Source organism: Ipomoea nil, unplaced genomic scaffold, assembly GCF_001879475.1.
Source record: "Ipomoea nil cultivar Tokyo-kokei standard unplaced genomic scaffold, Asagao_1.1 scaffold0848, whole genome shotgun sequence".
In the NCBI taxonomy this organism is placed as follows: domain Eukaryota; kingdom Viridiplantae; phylum Streptophyta; class Magnoliopsida; order Solanales; family Convolvulaceae; genus Ipomoea; species Ipomoea nil.
In genome coordinates this window covers 76,473-89,456 of record NW_017617276.1, presented here as the reverse complement: position 1 = coordinate 89,456, position 12,984 = coordinate 76,473, and the positions used below count along the sequence as shown (strand labels likewise).

General features: G+C 39.1%; 1 long non-coding RNA gene across 1 annotated transcript; it reads left to right on the top strand.

The window, feature by feature from the left end:
- The first annotated feature begins 829 nt into the window (after nt 1-829).
- Nucleotides 830-12,727, top strand: LOC109178498. Its single transcript, XR_002053730.1, has 3 exons — nt 830-841; nt 11,812-11,817; nt 12,645-12,727. It is a non-coding gene; the product is annotated as an uncharacterized LOC109178498 (long non-coding RNA).
- Nucleotides 12,728-12,984: the final 257 nt, after the last annotated feature.

Genomic DNA, 12,984 nt, shown 5'->3' with positions numbered 1-12,984 from the left:
AACCTCCAACTGGCCAAGCCTCTCCTCAAGCCGACGAAACTCAGCCAATGCAGCTGAATCCCGCCGATGTTGTATTGCGTCCTGCTCCCCTCTCAACTGCTTCATGCGGTTACCAAATCTATGGCAGTGCTCCCCACCCCACCGCATGAGCTTACCCCCACAATGCTGCTGACAATTTAGCAACCCCTGGTCCCTAGCATCCCGCCAGGCTGTCTCCACCACCTCCCTACAACCCTCATCATGGACCCAGGCCATCTCGAACCGAAACCCTCTCGGCCCCCCTTGCTTGTGCACCGCTGTTGTATTAGTGTTCAGAAAGAGAGCCAAGTGATCCGAGTTATGAGTTTGGATATTTTCAACCCAAGCTCCACCATGCATATCAGTCCACTACGCTGTTACCAACACCTTATCCAGCCTCTCCTCTAACCATGCGTCTGTGCCTTTTCCTTTCTCCCATGTAAACTGATGCCCCCTCATCGTTAACTGGAGCAAACCACATTGATCTATAGTTGTAACACCACCATTTTCATAATCAAATTTTCCTTAAAATTTTTTTTTCTTAATTTACAATTTACTAAAATCATAGCGGAAGCATTAACTAATCAAAAGAAAATGGGTGTTACCGCCACACTTAGGCAACCAACAACCTAAGTGCTAAGGCTAAATTTACAATTTACAATAAACAACTCAAAATATGTACTGGTACAAAAACAACTAACAATTCAACTGTCTAACTAATAAATGATATCTATAGGTGGTTCGCTCATTCTCATGCCCAATGCTCTTGAAAACAAAGAAACACACAAATTCAGCATTAAGCTTGTAGGATCTACTTCACCCTGTAAAACATTTTACACATAGCATATAACACCTTGGAACACATAATTCCACATTAACCCCTTATTCACATTATATTTGCAATATTCCTTCATACAACTTCTTCACATTTAATTACCAATTATCAGTTCAACCACATAATAAATCTAATTTATAATTTCACATAACATTTCAGAATTTACCATAACATCAATTAATTTAACATAAAATACCATAACTTCCACGCTTGAGCACTTTTCTCAATATTAGGATTTAATCCTTTATTTACCACCAAGTCAATGAGGAGGAAAAATACAAGGCAAGAGCCATTACTTCGGCCCCAGTGACCAAAACCAACCAACCAGAGACCAACCCAGTTGGATCGAGATCAATCCCTTAAGTATGCATACCCCCATTGAGAGACCAACCCCAATGGGTAGAACGAACTCGATTGTGAGAGTCCAACCCCAAAAGGTACTTAATAATATTCAAGAATCAAATGTGAGAGACCAACCCCACACAGGGCCGGCCCATAGGGGCGGGCAACATGGGCACCCGCCCAGGGCCCAATATTAATAGGGGCCCCCTAACTTGGTTTTTTATTTTTTGATAAAGTTAAGAGAGAAAATTTTCTTGCTTGAGGAGAGATTTGAACCCACAATTTCAAATTTATTATTTAACATTAAAATCCACTTAACCATTATAATCATTTGATATAATAATAATTCAATTAATAGATACTTTGTATATATTAGAGAATATTGAATTAATTTATAATTAAACTTCATATAGGGACACAAAGTTTAAATTAACACTACTCTGGTAGTCCGGGATTAATTAGTTCAATTGATTTTTTATAAAATAAAGTCTTAAAAAATTATATGTCGATAAAAATTCAAAGTTATCCTTGAATTATTTTCAATTAACACAATCTTTTGAAATATATATATATATATATATATATATATATATATATATATATATATATATAAACATTTTAACTTTATATTAAGGGCCCTTGTTTTTACTTTGCCCCGGGCCTATAAAGTGATAGGACCGGCCCTGACCCCACAAGATCCATAACCAAAGTGAGAGACCAACCTCACAATAAAAATCAAAGTAAAAATCCTCCATGACCAAATTTAATTAAATATAAGTTTTTATACCAAATATTTCACAAGCAAGCAACTTCTCAATATCTCAAATAAGAAACTAACAAAAATTTTCAGAAACTATGACCTGAATTGCAGAATTTACTGAGAAAAATCGGTAACATATTTTCATATGAAATTCTCCAGATAAGTAGTACAAAGAGTCTAGACTACACCCCAAAAAGTTTCTAGTCAATCCAAGGCATATAAGTATTTTTCCCGAAATATTTCCCAACACTGCGCCAAACAGAAATTAAACTGGCAGTACACTGCCTCAACTTTACGAAATTGTTCTGGAAAAACCGAAACATATTTTTAACCAAAACTTTACAAACATCAAATATAACAAGTATAGGTTATCCATAGAAAAATTTCAAGCAAAAAGAAGTTTAGGAAGCAATTTTCACGAATTTTTCTTTCCAGCTGCGCCAGTCAGATTTCTCAGGCAATGATCAAGTTGTGTAAAATTTTTCCTTTTTAATCACCACAAAATCACCATATCACATATGCAGGGTTTTCAAAACATTTGAACACATATATCTATTCGCATAATATAATCAAATAACTTTTCACGTTAAATATCACATATTCATTAAAATCATGAATCACATAAACACATAGGAAAATTGATTTTTCCTTGGGGTAAATACATTTTGAGTAGACATAAATCTTACCTCAAACCAGAATCAACAAAATCCTTGAATGAAATCCTACGATGAACAGAGCCAGATGATAACAGAAGAAGACCGATGACAAAAGAAGACAGCTATGTATATTTTTCTCTTTAATTTTGTGTTCGGTGATATTGGGAAAAAGGAACACGATGAGAGTATCGGCTAATGATTATGATGAAGGGGAGGATTTAACGAATCAGCTACTGATGAGGATGGGAACAATTAGACTTCTACTTAAATACTTAAGTAATAGCTTATATTATAAATAATAATTCTAGGAGGGAACTAAAATACTTAAAAGCTTAATATAATAAGGTTTAGTAATAATATAGATATTAAGTTATATACGAACTAAAATATGTAACATGCATATATATTAAGACTTCAGCTATACGGAGCTAACATATATATATATATATATATATATATATATATATATATATATATAGGGTCCGGATCAGGTGAGGACCTAATCTTAGGTGAGGACGTGAGGACTAATCTAGACCATTAAATCAGAATGATGTATGATTGAGATTAAAAGAAACAAATCACACGGATTTAGAAAACAAATCCCTTTAAAATATTAAAATATATAAATTTAGGGTAAATCAGTCTTATTAAAAGATGTGCATTCCTATACAAAATGTTGTGCATTCCTATAATGTGTGTTGTGCATCAATAACTTCATTGTTGTGCATTCAAACCCCGCCAAAAAATCACACAGTGAACATCCAATGTTCTACGATGCATTGGCTATGTGCTATAATGCACAACTCCCTAGCCTATAGTGCACAACTTACAACACTAGGTTGCACAATCAGCACACACGAATGCACAATCGTACTACCCAGGCATTTATACATATACACGACAATCCAAATACAGACAATATTATACTCAAAAGAACAAGCGAAAAAAAATAAAAAATACTGATTAGTTTGCATGGGCGAACACTCAATCAATGATGATGAAATCGCGGCTCCAAATTGCAACGGTGATGATCCAAGAAAATAGGAAACCAATTTGGCCAAGGATTATACATGCGTTCACACTTAAAAAAAAATAGAAAAAGACACTATTATCCCACTTTAACAAAAAAGATCAATCCATGTCATCTCAAGAACTCAAATCTGGACCATCCAAATAAAAAAACAAACGCACAAGATTAGTCCTCACGTCCTCACCTAAGATTAGGTCCTCACCTGATCCGGATTCTACATATATATATATATATATATATATATATATATATATATATATATATATATATACACTAAAACTTTAAGTTTATCAAATATATAAACTTGCATTATGACTTAATAACTCTAGTTTTAGGATTTAAATTAGTTGTTATACCATATTAGTAATATGATCTTAAGAAATAGTAATAATCACAAAATAATACATAATAGTAGACTAGTTTCAAATAGTTTTGGATCTCATAAAATAATATAGTTTTGGTTAAAATAATATCTATGTCAAAATAATACGTATAAAATAATTGGGTATTACAATTGTTTCCCCAAAACCTCTTAGGAGACAATCCAGATTTGGGTTCCCCCATCTCTTTTCCTGCTGATACAAAAGATCATTAAAGTCCCCCACCATTACCCATGGTAATGTTGACTTATCTTTCAAACCACTCAACAACTACCAGGAATCCCTCCATCTACACCTCTGTGGATATCCATAAAAAGACGTCATACGTCATAACCCCCCCCCCCCTCCACCCCCTTGTAGCTACCCCAACATCCACATGATTCTTTGAGTAACTCAACAGTCTAGCAGTATTATTCTTCCTCCACAACAATGCCAAACCACCCCCCACACCTACACTGTCCACATAGAACAAGCCTTCAAAACCAATCTTAACTCGTAACCTCTCTGCATGCATTCCTCCCACTTTAGTTTCCATTCAGTAGACGAAATTGGGTTTCTTGCGGGGACACTAGGTCCACCAATTCTCGAACTGTCCATGGATTGCCCAAGCCACGGCAGTTCCAGCTTATGGTACTCATGACGATGGGCGGGCCTGCACCACAGGACCCGCCGTAAACCCGTGTTTTGGCACCTCGGTCATTATCACATCCTCCCTACCCACATCCCCCTCCCTCCTTCTCTGCCTGGCTCTGGCCGTACGGCCTCAACCACCCCAGAACCCGAAACCACCCCCCTCACCTCACGCAGTGCCCCACTCTTCTCCTTCCCCTCAAGCAGGATCAACCATGGCTCCCCAACCTATCGTGGCCCCCGGTTACCACCCCCCGCCTTCAACTCAGTCGTATACGGGAATTGATCAAGAGATAACCCTGGCCTTCTTGCCAGCTTATAGAACTTGTACGAGTGCCCCAATAAACCACAATAAAAGCAAAATTATGAAGTCGCTCATAATGGAAACTTACCCAAAAGCTAGTTTTGTCCCTTCTAATAAGCTTCATCATTTGCTTTAAAGGCTTATCAACTGGGATTGAGACACGGACCCTGCGAAACGTTTTCCATAGTGCCTCCGGGAATCGGTCATCCACCTTAACAAACGAGCCAATAAAATTGGCCGCTTGCTCAAGAACCACATCCGACATATAGCCCAAAGGCAAATCATACAACTGCACCCACATATCCACAGAGTTAAGCTCCACCTCCACCGACCGAGTACCCGCCGCAACCTGCCTACACACCAATGTGTTATTATCAAACAACCACGGCCCTTCATCGAGTACCCTCCTCATATCAGTTTCATCGTAGAAGACAAACATAAATCTGCCCGGTTGGAACTCTGTAGCCTGCATTCCCCAAACCGGCTGCCATACCGAAGCCATGACCTGCCTCATATACTCAACCTTAATCACCTTGGACGTCAAGAAACGCCCGACACACACCCACGCCCTCTCCTCCTCAGCCGCCACCACGCCAGCCCCCTCCCCCACCGACTCAAAGCCGGCCTCCTCCTCCTCCAGTGCCATATCAGCCCAACTCTGTGTTAGGCGAGCCACTGCTACGTTGGGACTGTCCAGCGCCGCTTCTATCACGTCGTCACTTTCTACACTCGTCGATGCAATGCGTAACTCGTCGCCGCTGCTGTGTTCACTGCCGTGCGATAACTGGTGAGACATCACCGTAAAAAGTAATCGAAAAACCAGAAACCCTAGGAGAAAACCCTAGTAAATAGACCAAAGCTCCAGAGAGAATTTCTAGAGAGAGAATTTTCGTTCAATAACTTTGATATTTAATTACAAGATAATTCTGACTCTTTTTAGTATAGTAGAGAAAAATGAAGACAATATAACTAATGAAATTATTTCTCTTCTTTAATTTATTGATAGTGAATAATTTTTTTTTTCATAAAGGCATTGTAGACACATAATTCTAAATTACAGAAATGCATATGTATTATTTTTTGTTGTAGCTACTAAATTATTATTTAATTTAATAAGAGTAAAATAGAGTACTAATTATGTCAACTTTTATTGGGATGGGGTTCGAACCTAAAACCTCTCTTATTGAAATCAATGATTAAGTTAACGGTGAGCAAACATAAATTAACGGAAAAGGTAATATTTAACGGGAAAGTTAACGGATAATCATATAATTGAGGATAAATTAGGAAGTTCAAGGAAAATTAAAATCAGATCGATTTGAGCCATTCATTTGATTAAAAAATTTGACCGTCATTTTTTTACCCATTATAGGCCTAACTTTCTTTGGCTCTTATTAGTATAGTAGATAGATATATATATGTATATATAGTTTTTTATGCGCATTGTGCAATTGTGATAATGCTCAATGTTTTTTTTTTAATTAGTACTTTGAAGTATATCAAGACAAGATTATATTGGAATTGTTCATGCATAGATAATTGAATGTTGAATTTGCGTATTTAAATAGGTAATTTTAAGTTTACAAATGCAAGATAATATAGTCAAGATTGATTAAAATTATCAATAAAATAATTGTACAGGTATTGTGACACCCCATAAATCTAAATGCTAATTGGGATTAATTAAGGAATTAATCCTAGCCTTCCTTGGTAATTTCTTTTCCTAAAATCCTAAAATTTCATAGTCGAAGGACTAGAAATTGACTAGTCTTCTTGGTGTACCTTATGCCTTGTGTGTTGTACCTCAATCCCTTATTCATCCAAACCTTAGTAAGGGTAACTTGGTCTTTTCACTAATGAGAGGTGCTCATGTTGCCCTAGCAAGACCTCTTGTCTTCATTCCATGCTAGCCAAAGTTCTAAAAACTCTCCAACCTCTCTCTAAAAGAATCCTAGCTTGCTCTCCAAGCCAAAAAGGGAACTTCCAAGCTTTGCATAGTCTTCCACCAAGATTCCAACTTTCCAATGCTACAAGGCTAGGAATGGTAAGATCTATCCTTCCCTACCTTTTCCTTGCAAGATTCCCCCATCTTTTCTCTAAATCTTTCTTCTACCTTGTGGGTTTTGGGAGTTTGTAGAAGATCTAGTGGTGGGTGAAGTGCTAGGTTGATCTAGAGGAGCTTTGGTCTTGCTTTAAGGTTGAAGAAGGTGTTCTTGGTCTACAAGAGGTAACCCATGCTACACAAAACCTATTTTCACTTGATAATAATGATTATTGGCTTCTATGTGACATTCTTGTTGTGTTTGAGTGATTGATGCATTGTCTTGTGGTAATGCATTTTTAGATCTTGTATTTTAGGGTTCTTGAATGTTATTTTATGATTTATTCATAGGTTCAAGTCATATCTTTGTTGTGTGGAAGATTTGGGGTCATTTGGACTTGAACTTGGCCTAAAAAGTGATTTTTCGCGAATGCTGAAATTTTGGGTGCAGGGTGTACCCGCGGGTGGAGCCCTACCCATGGTTCCCCTCGCGGGGAACATGTTTGGGATTGCGGGGATTTGTCCCCCATGATCCCTTCTTCTTGGTATTTGACGTTTTGACCTCCCGTTGTTGAATTATTGAGCTTTTGTGAGTCTTCTTGATGTTTCGTATGTCTAGAACGATGAGTTAGGAATCCACGTTAGGATTTGGTTTCTTGAACCAACCTTGTGATTCGTTGGATTGATGTTGAGTCTTTGTTGTTCATTGGAACAAAAGGTTTACCCGTTTGACATGCATGCTAGTTTAATGTTGTAATGCTAGTGTGTGTGGTTTGTTCTTTTCTATTGAGGTTGGCAACTTGTGTTGACCATCGTTGGTGTCGGATTGTAATCCTTCCTTGTTGAGTATGGTTTCATATCTTTGTTGTGATCCATTGATTGATTCCTGTGATGAAAACATGGGTATTGGTTGTACCTTGATTGCACAATTAAGGGTATGGGACCTTAATCTCCAAGGTACAGATGTGGTATCCATTGTTGTACACACTTTGTGTGGAATCTATGTGTTGTTGTATCTCTAGATTTCGTGTGTTTTGACTCTTGATGAGAAGATGGATTGATGTGAGGAGATGATTGAGCTGGTAAAGTGGACAGTGTGGGGACTTATGTGTGAACGGACCGGTAGTGAAGCTCCGGATGGCCGTTTGGTTACTTGTGACTTGTGGGCAACATGGGAAACTCATTCTAGTTGCCAGAGATGGTAGCTAACCCGTTGAGCTTGGAATCTCAATAGGGGATGTATACACTTAAAGTTGTTAGCTCTGTTTCCATTGGGCTGCGGTGCTTGTCATTGCGATGACGTCGTGCATGTGATCCGGGTCGTTGCGATGACTACGTGGTACATGTTTGTTGATGATTTGGAGCCCTCTACAATGATCCACTATGAATCGAGCCGTGGTGCTGACTCCACGGTATATGACTTGGTGTGATAGTGTCCTATGTGGACTTGGAACTCGTTATGGTGTGAATCTAGCCTTCCATTGCTTAAGAGCATGTCTATTGTGAATCCTGCGTTGTGTGTCGCATGTTGTACCTTGATGTTGAGCTTGTTGCTTGTGGTTCTATTGTCTTGTTGAGTATGTTGGTCTTTGACCTTTGTTGTGAGTGATTGATGAGTCCATTGATGTTTCCTCTCTCGGCTTTAAAATGATATATATTGTATTCCCAGTTTCAAACGCTTTTGATTATATCTATGTATATATTATGATATTTAATGTGTGTTGATGGGTTACCAGCATTATTCGCTGACCGGGTGTTATCCCTTATCTTTTACAGGTTGAGTAGCTTTGGAGAGCGCGTTAGTGGCCTGTAGATAGATTAGATCTCTTCCTTTAATAGTTGTTGAGGCCTATGAGCCTAAGTAGTTGATTTGTTAGACTGCTTAGTGGTTAGTGTTTGCCTGTGCACCTATTGTTGTGTAGGTGTGGCATAACATCTCCCGGATTGGTGTAGTTAGCTTCCGCTTTTCTTATGTTAATGTTTAGACTGCATCTCTTTTCTAAGCTTTAATTGGTTTTAAAAGTTGTTGAAATTCGTGGGTGTTATAGTTAGTATCAAAGCCTAGGTTTGAGCCTAAAATGTTAATAGTTGGACTTTTGGAACCTAGATTGGAACCTTGGTTAGTGCTTTCAAGTGTAAGACCTTAAGAAGTTAAGCTCGAATCCTAAGTGACGTAGGTCTTAGGAACCTTAGGACGCGCGGTGAGGTTGTGAGTTCTCTTATCTTTTCTGTTGTGTTTCCTGTGCTTTGTTCTTCTTTCTGTTGTGGGTTCTTTTAAGTTAAGGCACTGGGTAAGGGTAAGGGCTTCTAAGTTTCCTCCCGTCTTCGTGCTGTTTCTGTCGAAGTCAAGGATGGCACCATCGAGACGTCGTGCAAGGTCTTCAGAAGCGGCCACCAACGATCAGCTAGTTCAAAGCCTGCATCAGCTGACGCAGATCACCCAGATGCTGAGCAACACCCTCCTCAACAATAGCCACCCTCCTCAGGATAGGAATCGGGACGTAGTACGCCAAGTTTCAAGTCTTCGTCCCCCGATCTTCGCCGGTGAAGAAGATCCCGCGGTGCTGGAAGAGTGGATCCGGATGTTTGACAAGATCTTTGAAGTTGTGGACTGCCCGGAGGATCGCCAAGTGGAGTTAGCTACGTTCTACCTTAGGCAAGAAGCGGACTTGTGGTGGATTCTTGAAAGGCCAGCTTGTAGACAAGATCCGGGGTTTAGTTGGGAAAGCTTGAAGGATAAGCAACGTGAACGGTTCTATCCTGCTCATGTTAAGGCGGAAAAGTACGAGGAGTTTCTCCACCTTAAGCAAGTACCCATGTTGGTAATGGAGTACCACAAGAAGTTTTTGGAGTTAGCCCGTTTCGCCTCAGTTTTGGTACCTATCGAGGAGAGTAAAGTTGAGAAGTTTGTAGCCGGACTCAACTTCGAGGCTAGGAATGCCTTGACGGTGTCGAAGCCTAAGACTCTTAATGAGGCCTACCTTTGTGCAGCCGACCTCTATCGGGTGCAGCATGTTTAGAAAGGAATCCTGGAGAGCCGTAAGAGGAGTTTTGAAACAAGTGTTGCACCTGTGGTTATGAGTTTGTCAGTTACCAGTACCGAACCATCTCGAAGCCTTCAAAGGAACGACTCTAAGATTGATAAGACTCCTCAACCAATCCGGAACAACAAGGTTAAGGGAAAGCGCTCCGTTTGCAAGAAGTGTGGAAGTGGCCACCCCGGCAAGGACTGTCACGGGAAGCCGATAGAGTTCTTTGCTTGTGGTAAGAAAGGTCACCGGTCCTTTAAGTGCGTGCCTAAGAAGAAGACTTCAGCAAGCCCGAAACCAGCTGGTAGTGTGAGACCTCAGTCGGGAAGTAAGCTTCAAAGGGGAATCAACAGTGGACTCAGTGGAAGAAGCAGCCCGGACCCGTGTGCGAAGTCGAGACCTCGGCGAGGCAAGATCCACAGACGTAAGTCAGATGCAAGCTAAGACCGATGAATTCTTATACCCTTTTGTTGCACCTCTCTTTTGCCTTCGTGCCCTTCCATGCGTGTTAGCTTCGGGTGTAACTAGTTTAAGAGTCAGTTTTGACCTTGGTTTTGACTCAAAGCTTCTTGGGTTTTCAAGAGTTCTGGAGAAGTTTGGTAAGGTACGGGTGTTCTTAGCTTGTGAAGCAGAAGAAACCATTTGAAGTCAAAGAACCCTTGACCCTCTTTAATCTTTTTCCTCCTCCTAGACGAACCCAATCATCCTTTTTCCAAGTAATCCTTTTTCTTCCGAACCTTGTTCTTGTTTTATTTCCTAACCATCTTGTGTAAGGCGACGGTGACTTCAGCTTTTGAAGGAAATCTGGCAAGGTCTGAGAGTTAAGTCGCGTCAGAATCGAAGAAAAGAACCTTCAGTTCGACAAAAGTGTAGTGATCAAGCGTCGAACAGTCATTTTCGCCCGAAGTCGGAAATCCCTAACCCTCTTAAAGCCGTCTTCCTCTCTTTACCTTGACGGACCAAAAGTCTTTTTATTGGAAAATCCTTCCTATCTTTTCGAAACTCATTCTTACTCCCTTCTTGAATTGACTCTGTATAAGGTAACAACCTCATTTTCCTAAGTTGTGACTTTGAAAATCTTGATTCCCTTTCTGATCAATGTTATCCTTGGACCTAAACCTAGAACTCTTCCGTTAGGAAATCCTTATCTATCTTTTTTTAAACCTCGTTCTTGTATTCCCCACTTCTAACGATTCTGTGCAAGGTGGCAACCTTATTTCCTAAGTTGCAACTTTGATGACTTTGATCGTATTCCTACAACATGGTCCTCGAGTTTCTAAACCTAAACCTTTCACTCTGGTCTTTTCCTTTGAACCGTACTGTTCTTGCGAGCTTTATTTTCCCTAAGTTATCTTTCTCCTTGCTACCGTTCCTGCTTTGGACCTTTCATCCAGATCGAAAGTTTTGAAGTTTTCAAGCGCTGCTTTGTAGAGAGTTGTGGGCGGTGTGTTAATGCAAGTGATAAGTTGGCAGCCTGTATAAAGTTAGCCCAAGAGCTAGGGAGAAGGCATCCTGCTCGTGTTTGGGAGCTGGCAGTAGTACCCTTTGTCTGGAAATGGCGGATAAAGTTCAAGCGATGCCGAGATCTAGTTGTGCAGTGTGAGAACCTTGCATCCTTTGGTTGGAGAAATTAGCGGTGATCTGTTGAAGACGCGATCCTTGTTCTTCGTTCCCGGGTAATCTAGCTTTAGTGTTCTCTTGGTGTTAGTTTTCGTTGTAGCTTGTTCCTTAGCTAAGACGTCTAGGTCTGGGTAGTCTGGTGGCTAGTGATGGGTAGAGAGTTGAGTATAAGGTAGAATTAGTCTTCCTTTCCAGTAAATCTTCTATCTATCGCCTTATCTTTCTTTCTTAACTTACCTTTGCGAACCCTCAGCCTATTTCTAAGCCTATCGGTCTTATCACCGTAAATTGAAACCTTGATTTCTTTAACTTTAGTTATTTGGTGGACACCTTTGTTCGTTGCTTTCTCTTGTCGCACCTTTCTTCATTGCTTTTGTAACACCCCAATTTTCATAATCAAATTTTCCTTACAATTATACTTTCTTAATTGAAAAATTTACTAATTACATAGCGGAAGCATTAATTAACCAACATAAATGGGTGTTACCGCCACGCTCAGGTATCTCTCTTATACCCAAACGCTAAGGCTAAAAGTACAACTTAAATTGAATAATCCAAAATCAACTTAATACATAAAACTGAAATCACTCTACAACAATATCTTCCTCAAAATAGCAAAGAAATAAACTTTACTCCATCTCAACTGAATCCATCCCGATTTACTATCCATGTTCACCTGTATAAATAATTTACAGAAAAACAAAGTGTAGACAAAAATTAGCATAAGCTAAGCAAGTTTCACTTCACCCCGTAAAATATAGGCTTGGATTTTATATTTTCAAAACTCATGTAATTTTATACTTTTTCCAAAATACATGTGAAGTTATACTTTTCCTTGTATAGAGAATTGATATTTATAAATGGAGAATTAACAAACCTCATCAAAATCCACTTAGAATCTAGACTAAAACCTATGTGCACACCCCCAGGGGATTCCGAGCCACTGGGTAGTATATGATCCAAGTAGTAAGGTTTTCCTACCTACTACCACACAACCAGTTTGGAAACTGGATCATAACCTATGTGTTACACCCTCATGGGATTCCAAGCCAAATGAGTAGTAATTAGTCCCAGTGAACAGTACTCACATTTACTGAACACCTCACAATATATTGTTTCCTGAAAATTTCATTATTTCTCCATAAATAAATACTCATCTCCAAAAATAACATTTTCTCCAAAATATATCATTATACAATTTCTCGATAATACATTTTTCTCAAAATATACAATTTCCTTCAAAATATATTTTCTCCACATGATTTGTCCAAAATATAATTATAGTACATAATCCATTGGTAATACAATTTTAACGATACACCACACCAAAAATTTACCA